The 15,942-nt window shown below is 40.9% G+C and overlaps 1 protein-coding gene across 1 annotated transcript in view; it reads left to right on the top strand.

The window, feature by feature from the left end:
* Nucleotides 1–15,942, top strand: part of b4galt5 (UDP-Gal:betaGlcNAc beta 1,4- galactosyltransferase, polypeptide 5) — a 45,483-nt gene that overhangs the window by 9,913 nt on the left and 19,628 nt on the right. The gene's annotated exons all lie outside the window — the stretch shown is intronic.

Here is a 15,942-nt window from a genome sequence, read left to right as displayed (position 1 = left end):
AAGCACAGAGATTGATGTGTTGTTAACCACGTACAGTATGTGATTGTTCAATCTATGTCCGCCTTCTTGAATGTGCCTGCCTAACTTCCTCAAAAACATTTGAATCCTAATTTGGGTAAGAACTGGCACTGGTGGCGGAGCCGTAGCCTACTAAAAGAGAACACACTAATAAAGATCAGACAGATGCGTATGTTCGGGGCCCTGAAGCTTGCACTTTGCAATGTAAGAAAAATGGAACAACAGCATAGGTGTTTAGCCACAGCCTTGATGCTTTGGGATGACCCGGCTGTAGTTAATGATGGTAAATGATTAACTTTGAACTTTGCTTCCTTGTTAGCTTGATGAATAACACCTGTTTGGCTTGTTGACACCACTGCTAAGGACATAAACCCCCAAATCATTCCCAGTGTGTACTCTGACCTCCAATGAAAGCCTTGTAAAGTTGCTGTTCTTGTCAAGTTTATCCTGTTAAGTTGTTACTTGCCGAGTGGCAACTGTGGTGCTCAGAGGTGGCATGACCTCAGGCACTTTGGATAGCCACTCTAGGCTGTGTTTGCAGTGTTTGGATTACACATTTGATACTAAAGTGTGTTTTATGATCATCAGATTTCAATGGCAATACTTGTGCTCATGATGGCAAACTGATGACATTTTGCATTTGTCAAGCAGAAAATGTCTGGCACCGAGGCCTCTGGCCATCCCTCTCTTGTCTATAAGGGCCCACTGTTGTGTTTCTCTCACCCGGCCAACTTTATTCTGCCTAAATGAGCATTTAGCTCCAACTATTCAGCCTCATATGGCTCCTTTCCAGATGACAATAACAGATGTGTCAAAAAGAGAGATAATGTATGCAACCTCTTACAGAAACATTTTTAATTTATTAACTCACAGGCCTAATAACAAACATGGCATGAAAAGGCACCATAGGGAGTTTAATGGATGCCATTTTAATCACTGTAATTCTTGTGGCTGGGACATGAAAGGCTAATGTTTGACATTTTCACGACAGTTGCCATGGATCCCACAGCTTATTCCCAACTAGGACTAACTCTTATTTATTGTCGCGGCAACCATAGAAACCTCTGCTATCCTTGTTCCCATGATGACCTGTCCTAGGCAACAAAAATCCCCAAGGATACAGCAATGGCAGTCATTTGTGGCTGAGATCCAGGCTGTTGTTGGTGAGGGAGAAGTGGACCCTTGTAAGTCATGGCATCGTGTGTCGCGCTTACGATAACACTTCTCCTGCTCTTTGCCACTGAGAGACTTGAACAACACCCCTACATTAATAAACAAAAGTGGCGAAAAACGGTTGTTTCTGCATGCACCTGGAAAGACGACAGCATGCTGGAGTTGTACTCTCTGTCTTCTAAATGTGCATGTGCACAGGCCAAGGACATGTGACTCAAAATTCCATTGTAATAGAATTTTTAGTTAAACATCAATAGCGCAAGAGTTCATTGCACTCTTGAGTCAGTCGGAGCGGAGGCATGAGCAATCCTCTTAAAGCCTTTCATTGACTGTGTGCGTGCACACGCAAAACAGGAAGGATATGCGGTACATACCCTGTTTTGGATGGCGACACTGGAAACTGAGAAATATTCATTGTGCTCTGTGTAAGCTACTGAATATAAAACTCTAAACACCCCGTTCAAAATGCCAGGTTTTTGTCATGTTAAACATGAGACCAAGATAAATAAATCACTTGAAAGCTTTTTCCCATGACATGACTGCAAACTGACATATTTTCTGAGGAAAATTTTAAAATGAAAAACATACAATAAGCTGCTTGCATAAGTATGCACACCTCCGTATTGTACTTTATAAAAGAGTAATAAATAGGTAAAGAATTAAACAGTTTGTCCATCGCGATTTAATGCTAAAACCACAGCTATAAAACTGCTTGCAAATAAGTAGTGTTTTCCATTTATGTTAGCATTAAGCTAAACGGGCTCTAGTAATGCATAGCTATGTTGTTAAAATGCACATATATTTGTCTTTTATTATTTTGACAGCAAACCTCAACAGAGAGCTGCAGTAACTAGCTTGAAGTCTTTTTTTGATACATTGTTCAATATATAAACAGCTGCTACAGCACTTTGTATCCAGCAATGCTTGTTTTAAAGTCCTTTATAAATAAAGTTGAGTTGAGTCCCGCCGTTTGTCTCCCTCTGCTTTGCTCTCGCTAGCTTTTTGCTAGCCTCTTCCACTAGCTGCTTTTGTTTCGCCGCTCCAGCTAGTTCTTGCTCTCTGGGCTGTCGCTCACTCCAAATAATAATTGGTAGTGTATTTCCGTGAGGTATTTGCTATTTGACCGGAAGGGCAGCTTGCTCCAAAAACTACTTGCAATAGCTGAAAGTTCATACTGAAAATAAAGTCTGTGAAGTGTCTACCTCTGTTAACTGTTAAGGGTGGTTCCATTGTGGCGACCCATTGTCCTCCCTTTGGTGTGCTGAAAATATCGGCCACTGTTCCTTCCCATCGGATGCTGCTAGCTTAACATTAGCTTCTTGGTCGGAGCTAATGTTCAACATCACCAACTGCTGAAAGTCCACACACTGCTGCCACCAGTGCAACAGTCTTATTTTTGTGACGTAGTGAGTGTAACAGTTCCAAGAACAGCTAAGAGTGAATTCGCTCCATTCTGTAGCCTCGCTCCCGAATGACTACGATATATATCTCAATTCGCCTCATACCCACAGGGCACGCGGTCCCTTTATATTGTTAACTAGCATCGTTCGTTACATAGACTGTACCCTTCATTCTTGTAATATCCTTGTATTTAGCAAAATGGGCCTACAAATGTGAAACTTCCTCCAATTTCCACATGGGTTTTACAACCCAACTTCCCTAACTGTGTACCAAGATAACCTTACAGCATCCTTCAGTTCCTCATAGTAGACCTTCCCTTGTATCTTACTGTAGTGTCTGTAAGATGACCCTCGTCCAACCCCTATTGTCGGGACATCTTGCCACAGACAGATGGTGGGCCCGAGTGCACCAGAGGTGATTCTGGAAGGGGGCGGGCCTACGTGGAGCGTTGGGAGTGAGCGCAGGGGTGGGCCCAAGCTCTTACGTTGACGCTCTTAATCATTTATGTAACCTAATCATCCTGAGGAGAATCCCAGTCTTTGTTGACTTGGCTTGGGCCCGCCTTTGTTACTGTGACTGTTGCCATGGTTAGAGTGGTCATGTGTTTGAGGACAAACTGGAGCTCGCAATTGAGCTGGCATATAGGCCGGCTGAAGGGGTCAGTGACGCGTAAAACTAATGCACAGGTTAATAACGTGATATTTACAGTCGAGTTGATTTCAAAACAATACTCCAGAGATAAAAGTCGCTTGTGAGGTCTCCGCTGGGGCTGTTGTGTGCGCACAGAGCTTCTCTTGATGTCAAAAGGATGTTTCTGATGTCATTCAGCCACTGAGCTATTTGTGTGTGCGACAAAACAGGCAAAAGATGATCCTCCCTCTGTGTCCTGTAACTGTTCTGCCTGCCCTCTTCCATTGTTTGGAATGTTTGGAGCAGGTGTGGAGACGTGACATCCATTCATCGAAATTCGAAGGAAATTGTACAACCCCTAGTGTTTTTTTGTTGTTGTTGTTTTTTTTTTTCCAATGAAGTTGTCTTAGAAAGATGCTGTGTGCTGGGAAATGGGTGGATGTGGCTATGTAACCAGATCAACACCTTGCGTTGGCCATGGCAGCAAATACAAACAATTAGTAGAGCCCTCACAGAACATTCATTGGAATCGGACACCCCGGGGACTGCGTAGATCAGGGTTGGGCAAATTAAATGATGGACGGGGCCACCATTTTTCATTAGTGCTACCAGGGGACCCTATAACACTGCATACTTCTTATCCACACCATTTTTAATAGGGCCCGATAAGGATTTGATTTAGGCCAATACTGGCACTCAATTTTGGCAGAAAAAAAAAAAAAAGTACAGATTACGGATTAATCGGCCGATGCGCCTAGCAAAACATAACCTCGAAAACCTTTGGGCAACTTTCGAATCACCCCCAATAACCTTACGTTTTCCTGGAAATTCAGCATTGTCAACACCTGCTAAATAATTGATATCTCAGCCCCTGTAACAGATAAAAACATCATTCCAAAAATATTTGAGTGGCATTCGCACAAACCTGAGTTTGTTATTCTAAACCTTTCAGTATACAGTGGTACCTGTAATTACGAAATTAATTGGTTCTGGAAGAAAGTTCTTAAAGGGGCAGGATGCAAGATTCAGAGTTTTTGCAGCTTTGCGACCCCTCTGGCGAAACGTTGAATGGACCCCAGAGACGTGCACACGGCCAGGAGCGTGCGCTACTTTTCGGGCACGAGCAAACCTCCAATTTAATCAAACAAACGTAAACAGGGAGCACAACGCCTTTTTCATAGGCTTAATAATGTCTACAGAGGTAAGAAACTTATTGATCTTCAAGTTACTTTGTATGTGAAAGTCATTTTGAGTGACAAAAGCTTATGTAATTACAACCTTCCAAACGTAAATAGTGCGTCCCGTGAATCCGATGACATTGAGGATAGCAGTGCGTTGCTAATATCATATATGCCCAAGTGCGGAGACATTAGTTAGCGACCGTGTGTTAGTTTTATTCTGCACTGCCAATCATAAATAGACCCTATCGTATTTTCATTACAAAAGCTTACCTTTTTAGCGAAAAGTCAGCAAGCTGTGGGTCCCGTTTCATCCCCAGGATAGTTCTTAGTTCTCTCCAGCTGAAAAACGGTGCTCCTATATTTATCCGCGTCCTTCCGTGATGTTGGTCTGAAAGTTTTTTTACTTCTCTTTGTCTTCTGTGGAGTCTCCATAAGGGATTGAGACGTATCGGGTGCATGTCTCTTTAAATCCAGTTTGAATTAGCTGTCCTGTCCGTGAAGTTGCGTGAACAATCGCGAGAGCTAACAGGGACAATAGCGTGCATGCGCATGACGTCATGCTCAGAGCAAAAGCTGAAGTTTCCGGCCCGAACCCTCCAACATTTTTTCCTTTTACAGAAAAATAGGGGCAACAGTTAGTTTAGCCACAGTAGTGCCTCCTGTCCATTATACAATTCTTAAAACATGTGCAGGTGAAAAATATGGTTATTTTAACACTCAAATTTGAGTCTAATCTTGCATCATGCACCAAGTAGAAAATTTTGTCAGGAGACGCATTTTCTATGTAAATGGCCTAAACCGTTCCAAGCCTCCCAAAATTCAGACATAAATGTTTTATAAAGCATAAAAATGAAACTCTGGGAGCTGCAAGTAGCAGCCCATACTGTATTTTTACCTTTCGTATCCTGACAATTTTTTCGTAACAAGAAGCAATATTTTCCTGTTGAGGAGTTTCGTAACTTGAAAATTTCGTATGAAGGGACGTTCGTAAGTAGAGGTACCTCTGAATATTTTTTGAATATTACAGATTTCTCATTGAAAACAGTTTTAACAAGATTGGCAATGAAGTAGCACTTTCCAAAAGTGTCAAGCACAAAACCCATACGACACATATCCTAATACAAGTTTTCGTCTCTTCCACAGTCACGTGAGACTTTATTTCACGCAGCCGATCAATGATGTCATTGATCAGTCAACAGATGGAAGACATTACGGCCGTTTAAAAGATTTGTATACAATGCAAAATATTGGCTGATCCAATCTAGCCTATCATATCTGTGTAAAGTCTAGTCAAATACTGAAGTCTGCATAATTCTTGTGTGTGTGTGTGTAGGTGGCGTCCATCCTTCCTGTCCATCTCGTGTATTGTAGCGGCAGTCCAGCTATTACAATAATGTTGAGAATGTTCTGGGTAGCCGCCAAATACAAAAGCCGGCGGAAATGAGCTGACAGAAGGAAGAGGCCGAATGAATCATTATTCGATGGCCCCAGTCCTGGCAGAATTTTATTGGTTACCATCCTGTGAGACGGCAAATGCGCTTTGTTACTTTCAAATGGTCAAAACAAGAGTACATGGAGTAGTGCGCTGTCTTCAAAATGGCATGTCTGCAATTGATCACCTGCAAAAGTTTTTTTCGTCTAAAAAAACAGTAAACATTCTTTAGAACTATTGGAATATATTAGATCTTCATCTGTATTGTGTTGTGTGCTATTATAGTTTAACCTTTGCCCTTGACCTTTACTACTTCTCTGCCGCATGTATTAAAATAGAACCCTTTTAGATTTTGTTCAGTGATCAGACTGTGAGCAGACGTGGCACACAAATTCGAACACAAGACGAGTTTGAAGCTTGGAATGACTGAGCAGATTGTCAGAAAATGATATCAACCTTAGTACAGATTGAATTATTATGATGATGAGTATTAAGAATTTGCAATTTTAGTTCACACACACACAGCATCATTAATGTGTCCAATCATCCAATTTGTGTTCCGCTCGCATCTCCTTGATTGGATTGGTAAGCGGAGCCTATCCCAGCAGATTATGGTTGAGTGGTTCGTAACCCAGGTTTGGGGTTCAACGAGTCACTTTCAGGGGTTCGGCGGAGGTCAAGATGCACACCTGCTTGGCCATCTTTGGCTGCCAGTGATCACGCTATATTGATTGGCCTATCTGTGCTGCGGGGAATTTGCTGTGCTTTGTCGACTTGTGACTGTAGTGATGGTACGTCGTCGTATTTAGACGTTTATGTATCATTTGTGTTTTCACTTGGTGCAGGATTTTTGTGTACTGCAACTTGTCATTTCTGTTAACCTCGCATTTTGTGTCCCCCCCCCCCCCCCCCCCCCCCCCCCAATCTCTCGGTGCAGGCTATTTTTTGCTCGTTGATGCAGTCAATAGCGACAGCTGAAAAGATAAAGTGAGTTTGTGCTGGGAAAAGAGTGCATTTCTCGCTCTCGCTCTCTCTCTCTCTCTCGCTTTCTCACACACAAATAGTTGAAATCCGTCTGCCTCCCGTATTCCGTTTTTTCACGCTCGCTCACGCCGATCACTTTTTTCACTATATGCTTGCAGCAGAGAGGGGAAATAAATGGGAGGGTGGTGGGCTCCTAGAACCTCTGCAACATCCGTGTGCACGCTTTTCGGCGCATCTGCTCTTTGTGCCGCGTCATGTCTCAGCAGACACGGACGGTGACTCAGGGGAGGGTCACAAATGCACAGTTAGCTGATAAGCGCACATTGGACTGCGGTGAAGGAGAGCATGTTTGGGGGTTGGGGGATGAGGGGGGTTGAGTGGTTAGTCCAAGATAAAGTAAGTCAACGCTGAGTGTCCCTGTTCTGTGTTTGTACGATGTGTGCTTGTTTGTTTTTTTTAAATCACATTGCAGTCTATCTTAATTAAGTTAGTTTTGGTCTGTTCACGACATACGCAATTGTCCACTTTCATATGCATTTTACAGCGACATGCTAAGAATAAAAGACAAATATGTTGTCAATTTGCCATCTTTAAAAGACAGTGTTGCCTTGATATAAGAGTTTCAGACTTGTATCTCAAATCATCATTTCTTATTGAAATGAATGGAAATGCCTTTAATCCATTCCAACCTTTACCCCCCAAAAATGTGATATAGAAAATAGCACTCCATAATATTGTATCTTATGTAGGGATGTTCGATACTACTTTTTTTCAGACCGATACCGACACTCAGAGCCTCAGTTCTCACCCATACCTATACCAAGTGCCGGTACCAGGAGTACATTTTGATAAATAAATTAAAAAAAAAAAATACTTAAGACATTTTTAAACAAAATTATTTCCTTTAAATTTGACAAAAAAAACAGCAGTCACTCTTCAATAGTGTTAACGCTCAAAATAAAACACAAAAATGCTCTTTTAGTTTAGGATGTAAAGTTGGCTGCTGGTGTTTGCTCTTTCCCCGCAAGACAGCTTCGACCTCCTTGTTTTCGTTGTCATGTTTAGCCCTGAGGTGTCTTAGAAAGTTGCTAGTATTGAACGATGCACTCTTCATTCCGCCTCTTGCGAGTCTTGTGCCGCAAAGTTCGCATTCGGCAATGTGTGGTTCGTCCTCGTCAATTTTGAAGTATTTCCAAACCGGTGAAGTTTTGGTGAAAAATGCAGACATGCTCGTGGGATCCTTGTTGTCAAAACAGGAAGTGATCCTCATGATTTGCCATGGTGTTAAACTGCTGCAGGGTAGCGCCAGCTACAGGCAAGGAGGACTCCCTCAACGTCTCCCCCCCAAACGGTCTCTTGTACTCGTCTGCGTCACAAGTACTTGAAAAAAGGCTAGTATCGGCCCGATACCTACACGATACCCGGTATCGGTACTCGCCCATCCCTAATCTTATGGAAACATACAGAAATGACATCATAATTAAAAAGATTTCAACATTTCCTGTCACACTGCATCAATTTGAATGGCCATTGCACTCCATCTTCTGGTGTGCCCGCCTCGGCCTTCTGGGGGCAATATCAGACAAAAGGACATACTGTTCATTGAGATGTATCAACTCCTCCGACATCGCATCAGTGAGCAATAATATTTGTCATTCTATACAGAAGATAAAGAATGTATGACTCTTGATTACTGTTGTCTGTCTACATACGTTGCTGGCATTGTATGTGTTCAGTCTGTTGCTCAGTGTTAAATCACAGCAGCATTTAATGGTAGCGTAAAGTTAGCTGACTGAAAGGCTATGCTATGCAGTTGTTTAAAATAAGAGATGGGCGAGTCCCTATAGCTATCGGTATTCGCAATGTGCAATGTGTACGGTCAGGAACTAGATTAGAAGAATACAAAATTGCCATTAATTTCCTGCAATTTGAAGGACAAATACGTACTTCTGTTTTATTTTATGTTTAGATGGTTAAACTCAGAGTAGAAGAAAACCACTCAAAGCCACTGTTTGGAAGTCACTGCCACTCGAGCTTGTTCTTGCAAGTCAAAGCAAAAGAAATTGCTCAACAACATCGTGGCAGAGCTAAGGAAAGCCAACAAACCAGTTCAAATATGTGATATATTCATATATTTAGACATTTGATTTGCTGGGCCAAAAGTCAAATTATTACGTGGACAAGTTAAAGGCTGTAACTTGGTTTTATCTAGTTGAAGTATAATTTGAAGCCTCCACCATTGTAAAGGATGAATGCACTGATTAAAAACCAGTACTTTCACTTACGAGTATTTGTCTCAGAGGATTAAATGAAATGGAACAAAGTGGCAAACTACTAGATACTTTGTGATGGTCAATGTTGGTTGATTTTCAAAAGACAATGAGGAGAGAGGGCGACAGAAGGCTAGATGCTTCCGATAAATGAAAATTGTATTAATGAATGAAAGTGACCAGCCAAGAGGAAATGGGAAGCCGAAAACGAGGGGCAACGAGCGTATTTTGGAGGCTCTCAGGAAGCAGGCCTGATGCCAGACACTCTGATAAGTGCTGATGTCATTTGTGGACTTTGAAAGCTGTCAAAAGGGACATCTGCTCATAGGATCCACCGCTTTGGTTGCTTTAGCCAGACAATCTTTGTAGAATTGTGCTGCTTTTGAATTCCTTTGCCCATTGGATGGCCGGTGTATGTGTTTGTTTGCTTTTCCGTCATTGTAGTTCCAGCCACTCCGATTTAGTTTCAGTGTAGTGTGACTTGACTTGCACGATTGAGTTTTGTACACAGTATGACCACCACTATGATGGTTGGTGGCTGGTGCTGCTGATGATGTTGCTTTCCTGGTCATTTATAGATTACTTGCTAGTTACTAACTGGTAGAAGCAGAGATATCTTTACAGGCCTGTACGTGAATGAATGAGTGAATAAATTGTTCATTTCGAACATGGAATAAGAACAACTAAACATGCCAAATTAAAATTACATTAAATTAAAATTACAATGTAGATATTCGAAAAGAGCGCTAATACATATTCATATTGTGGCTACTTTGACCTTATATTTTGAAAATATCATGTTTGTATTAGGAGTGTGATGATCTCGATATCGTGATACTTTGTCTCCCGATCGATTATCGAACTCATTTGCTCCCAAAAACGTATAAATACGTTCTATTTTAAATGTTTTGTGTCCTAAAGACGTATTTATGTTTTTTTTGTTTTTTGTTTTGTTTTTTTGTTGTTGTTTTTTTTTATCTAGAGCATACAGAAGGCTTTGACGCAGCCTCAACTGCAGAGAACGGGTGAAGCAATCGTACTAATTACAAAAACAGCCAGTAGGTGGTAGCAGAGTATAAAAGATCAACAGGGGCATGTTGAAAACAAGGGAAACAGGTAGAAAAATATTTTTTTTTTCCTGATGAAAGAAGAGACTCTAATCTTTAGTTTGGTAGGCTCCATGTCTTTATAGCAAAAGAACACAATATTAAGTAAAACAGCTGGGAGCGGAGGGGGTTGCTTCAGTGAAAATGACTGGGAGTGAATAAATTATTATCTAGCCGCTATAACGGTATCGTATATCGTATCGTGAGGTTCCCACCCCTAGTTTATTTGTTTTTACACTGCTTGATATTCATTGTTTCAGCTCCACTCAGTCTATTTTAATTGTGTAATGTAGGCCCACAAGTTGCAACTATTATTTTAATAGTTGATTAATCTGTTGATTATTTTGTCTATTAGTCTATTAGTCAATCAGATTAAAAAAACAAGTTTAAATTTCCATCCCTATATTCAAAAACAGGGAATTATTTCAATTGGCAGGGGGGAAATGCACAAATATTAATGAACTAAGATTCAGTTACTGGTTTGGTCCATAACATGTCATGGGGAAAAAAAGCAAAAATATTGATCATTCAACTAGTAAATTCAGATGTCTGCAATTTATGTTTTATTTTGATTCAACACAAATAGAATAAGTCTGCTTTCATAAAGGACTACAAAAATCTGAGAATATTTAGTTCGGAGGCTGAATTTGTTTTTAAAGAGTTGGACAATTTTGAGTTAAACAAAATCTCTTAACAATTTATTCAATATAGATTAATTTGATAATCGATTAGTTTTCAAGTAATCTTTTAACCTCTACTCGAATGTTTTAATTGTTGGACAAGCAAGATTTACCTTGGCGCTTCTGGTTTTGGTAGAAACCTAATGGCAGAATGCCTCTGCAGGGTTTCAACAATTTGATGGAACAAACACGCTACTGTGCTTCTTGTGGCTTCTTTATAATCTGTTGTTGATCCATCCCTTTTTTTTTCTTCTTTTTTTTTTTTCTGGAGCGCATGTTGGGTGAGCTGGAGCGTATCCCAGCTGACTCTTGGCGAGAGGCAGTCTACATGCTGGACTGGTCGCTGATCTATTTGTTAGCACAACAAAAGACACCACTACAAGTTGATCGTATTTTTAATTTTCATGGACTAACAACATTCACACATGATTTTTTTTTGTTGTGAACTGCTATTTGAAAGTGAAGCTCTAACTCTTTTGAGACTTGGATTCTCTGCTCATTCACACCTTCATTGATCCACAACTTTTTAAATGAGTGTTTTTCTTTCATTTATCTCATTGAAAATACTGCTTTCTAGTTTTAACCATTGGAGCATATATTTATTTCCTTGTTGCTGAAAACACACTTCCTCCTCACTTGGAATTCAATGTTGTGAAAGAGTGGAACAAACTTTTGCTAATGTTTGGTTGTCTTCAGTGCACGTAAAGGTACTGACTTGACTGTGTGCTGTGGGGTCTGAGAAGGACTCTCATGATCCACTTCTGACCGTCATGTGACTACTATTAGTACTACTTCCTTTGTATGTCACGTTAACAAGAAAGAATTGCTTTTACAGGCTTGCTTTGTGACTGTTGTCTTGTGATTCATTCCATCATCAATACTGCCCTGTGGTCAACAAGATTTTAAGCTTTTTTCATACAATTTCAATTTCATAACCATGTGCAAATTTCTTGAGAATTTCTTTCATGTTTATCATTCCTGCCATTTTTGCGTTTGAAAAAGTTTGAAACTGTTCTTGAACCATTTGGAGTCAAACAGTCAGAATCTGTTTAAAGTGCTACTGGCACTGACTAATGGAAGTTTGAATGTGTAAAAAAAAAAAAAAAAGACAAATTTATGTTCGTCTAATTTTTTTTCCTCAAAATGAATGAAGAATGGTGATTCGGACTTGAAAACAATACATTATCAAAGCTTGAGGTCTTCCCTAATTCCAGTTCAAGTTTGACAATGATACTACAGAAAATTAGCATTTTACACAGGATTTTCCAAAACAGGGGTCCATATGAACAAATGTGTGCCATTTGGGGGATCCTTGAAAGCCCAGGTCAACTCTGATTTAAAAAATAAATGAATAAATAATTTGTCTATTCTAATCATAGTTGAAAGACTATCCACATTTAGACATTTTGACATGAAAACAAAGCAAGCACATCAAAGAGATATGTCCCTTTTATGACGCGCAATGACGCACTGTGATCTTCTGTGTCATGGCATTAGCGCAGCCGGCTTTGGAAAAAAACAAAAAAGCAAGCAAGACCTCGACGTATTCAGGATCTATTGGCTGTTGTTCAATATGTCAATCACCACAAAGTTTCACTGAGGGAGGACCTTTTTACGCAAATTGTCATTGGCCATGACAGACAAGTGTTGGCAAAAGACAAATCTCAAATTGTAAGTAAACAGCAAGATTTGGTAGTATTTTATCGTAATAGGTTATATTTTTCTATTTTCTTTTGACCTTTTTGTTTGATCTAAACTGGCTGCATTAAAAGACTTATTTCCCCCTCAAGCTATCTTGACCCCTTAATTTCATTTCATGCACGTCTTCCAAAGTGTGTGTGTAGAATTGCCCCGTGGGGAACGAATTATCTGCACAGTAAATGCTTACATAACCTTTAAGTTACTCGTGACAGCGGTTGCGGGCGCGGGCGCTGCGGTTGCCGTTCTTAAAATTCAGGAGGCGACTAAGGTGAGAGGGAAGGTAAAGACAGCAAGTGGGATTGGCCATAATTGGATTAAAAGGAAATGTATAATTTCCTCATTTAACGCCTCTTTTCCATTGAAGCGGTTCTACACCGAAACAGCTTGGTTCCACCACATGTGATCGCTTTTCCATTACACTTGTTTGAAGCCGTACAGTTACAATTTTTTAAACACCAAGGGGCCTATTCACTAAAGGTTTGCGTCGCCTTTGCACGGCGCTAACCGTTAAAAATGGAGCAATCCGGGAGCGCCCACCTAATTCACTAAACACGCACAGATGGGGAAATCCGTCACTAAATGCGTTGCCAACCAGATTGCGCAACGGTGCGCCGGTGTTTTGTGTGTGTAAATTAGGTAATTTGCATACATTTGATGCAAAATATGCCCACCCCAATACAAATGAGACGCAGTGATATACAGCGACTAATTCACTAACGCCAGAGCAAATAGCCACACAGAGTTTGCAAATGTTTTTGGAAAGCATGTATAAACCTGCCGCAACCTCAATCCCGGGATCATGACAGCAGTGCATGGCACGGTGCACGGCGCTCTCTGGCTGTTCATGCAGAGAGGGAGAGAGAGGGAGAGGGCACATTTCTCTATGTTGGTTTAGGACACAAAATGGCAGGGAGGCATTTTCCGATCATTTTTACATGCCAGATGCATACTGTACGCCCACGCCAACCTCTGAAAATATATTTTTGAAAAAACAATCGCACCAATAATTTGTACTTTTTGAATGAATTACGTCGTTGTCGTCGTCTCTGCTCTGTACAGCTTAATGGCGCTCAAAACGCTTACTCTCGGTCCACCTCGCTTTCTGATAATGTCATCTTTCTCGCAACTGTTACTATAACAACCATGTTCTTGTCGCAAGCACATTGCCATGTGTGGTAAATCAGGTGCAAATTTGCTCCAAGCTGTCAGTTTTGTGGGCGTGTTTGCGCCGGTATATGATTAGAGCAATATCCTTAGTGAATAGGTGGGTAACTGGGCGCAGACTGCGGGTGCAGTTGTGGTGCAATATTTCGCGCTATTAGCGGACGCAGCGCATTCTTAGTGAATATACCCCCAAGTTCCTTTTGAACCAAACAAAATTCATAAAATTATTTTAAAATTAAAAACGCAAATGCATACATTTAAGTATGGTTTCCACGTACAAAGCATTGGAGTTTATTTACTATACTCTTATAAATTGCCATTGAACTGTTGTAACAAATAATCAAGTTCAATAGATCTCTTAAGTGCATATTTTGAACTTAAGTATGCTCACCATAGTATTAGACATTGTAAAATGAATACTATTTTAACATTGTTGACAAAAGTACAACTTGGGGAAAAAAAACGGCATCAGAATAGAATAATCACTTATGATTATACCAAATGTAATCGTTGTGTAGTCATCAAAATCATAATTTAATTTTGATTAATTGCACAACGCTAGCTTAAGTATTGTCGTAAAGCACAAAATGGGTGCTGTACTGTTATGCCTTGGTGGCAGGCAGCTGTCTCTATTGATGAATCCATGACAAAGCCCACACAAGGCTCCCAGCCTTCTAAACTCGTTGCACTTCATAAATTAAACTTTTAAGATGTAAAATGTATTATGAATACCAAGTTGCTGATTATAGGCTGCTTTGTGCAACAACTTGCCCAAAAATATCTATACCATTTATGGCTGATACATCGTCGAGTTAATCGATTCACACTTTAGCTGTTCACAATGGTTACTGCTGCAAGACACTGGCCAAAGGTTTTCAGACTTTGGGTTCGAATTTCCCGCCTTCTATCTGCAGATGAGACGTCATATGCGCGTGGAGAAGGGTGTGTGCAGATTAATTTTTGAGCCACAGGTGGCAGGAACAATTTGAAATAAAATTTTCTGAGTTCAGCAACTTTAAAATGGTTTACCTTAATCAGAAACTGGGTTACGAATGTCACAAATGAAAAGCCGCGTTAGAGTGAATCCACAATAACCAAACTGTGAAGTAGGGAGGGAACAAATTTGCGACGTCGCCACAATTCACTTGATCCCACCCCAATTGATTGTTGCCTGTTGACGCCAGGAATCTGTAATGGAAAAAAATGCCTATAAAGTACCGCTATATAGAATTATTGAATGTATTGAATTTTGAGTCCGGTCATATATGCTACAAAAGAATTTAAGACAATATGTGCATTTTTACATTGATCCATGTGTGTGTGCACTCCCATGTGTGGGGTGTGCACGTGCACGTGTACATCGATCCACTCCCGCCTCAGGGTTTCTCAACAGAGAAGGAGGCAATAACATGTTCATCCCTTTCAGCAAGATTAATAATGATTCACTTATTTCTAATGGTAGCATATTTCACGTGCTTGTTTAAAAATAAGCTCTGCCAGAAGTGCATAAGCTTCAACATATCCTAACTATGCGTTGGAGATCCAATAGACCCTTCCGGTTTGACATCTCGTTTAAGTGTGCCCCTTGCGGTGGAGGGCAGGGCGTCAGTGCGAGTGAATTAGAAAACAATCAGCGTGACCTAGAAAACAGGTCAAACGGTTGATAAATCAGCGATCAACTCTATGGTGAACTTGTGCCTTACGGATGCTCTAATGGCTCAAAGAGAGATGAGAGAATTCTTTTGGCTGCTGGCAGCGATTCTAAACCAGGCAGGAAACAGTGAGGAGTGAAAGACGAGCACGGTGGCACTGGCTAGCGTGAAGAAAAAACAAATATAAGGCTGAGCCGCTGATATATATTGTGTAAAAGTGACTAGTTGACTATTTAAATTAGCCGTCGACGCTTTTGGTTGTCAACGTAGTCACGACTAGTCGACTTATCTTGGCAGCCCGAGCTTTAGCCCTCCTCGCCGTCCACATTAACGCCGCGCCGCTACTTTCCTGCCGCGGGGGGGGGGGTTCAGAGAAATAGTCACGTGACGTCCGGATCTCTAGTTGGAGTGCCACCCTGCTGATGATGGCCGTCATTCATTTCCTTTTGACCCGGACATCACGCATGTTGAACTGAGAACATTGACGCTCACGTTTCTCCACTTCATGGGTGTCTGTGGGCATCACTGATTGGCAGTGGCAAGAAAATAG

The sequence above is a fragment of the Festucalex cinctus genome, chromosome 2 (genome assembly GCF_051991245.1).
Source record: "Festucalex cinctus isolate MCC-2025b chromosome 2, RoL_Fcin_1.0, whole genome shotgun sequence".
Classification (NCBI taxonomy): Eukaryota; Metazoa; Chordata; class Actinopteri; order Syngnathiformes; family Syngnathidae; genus Festucalex; species Festucalex cinctus.
The sequence above is the reverse complement of the archived record's forward strand: the minus strand, read 5'-3'. Positions and strand labels throughout refer to the sequence as shown.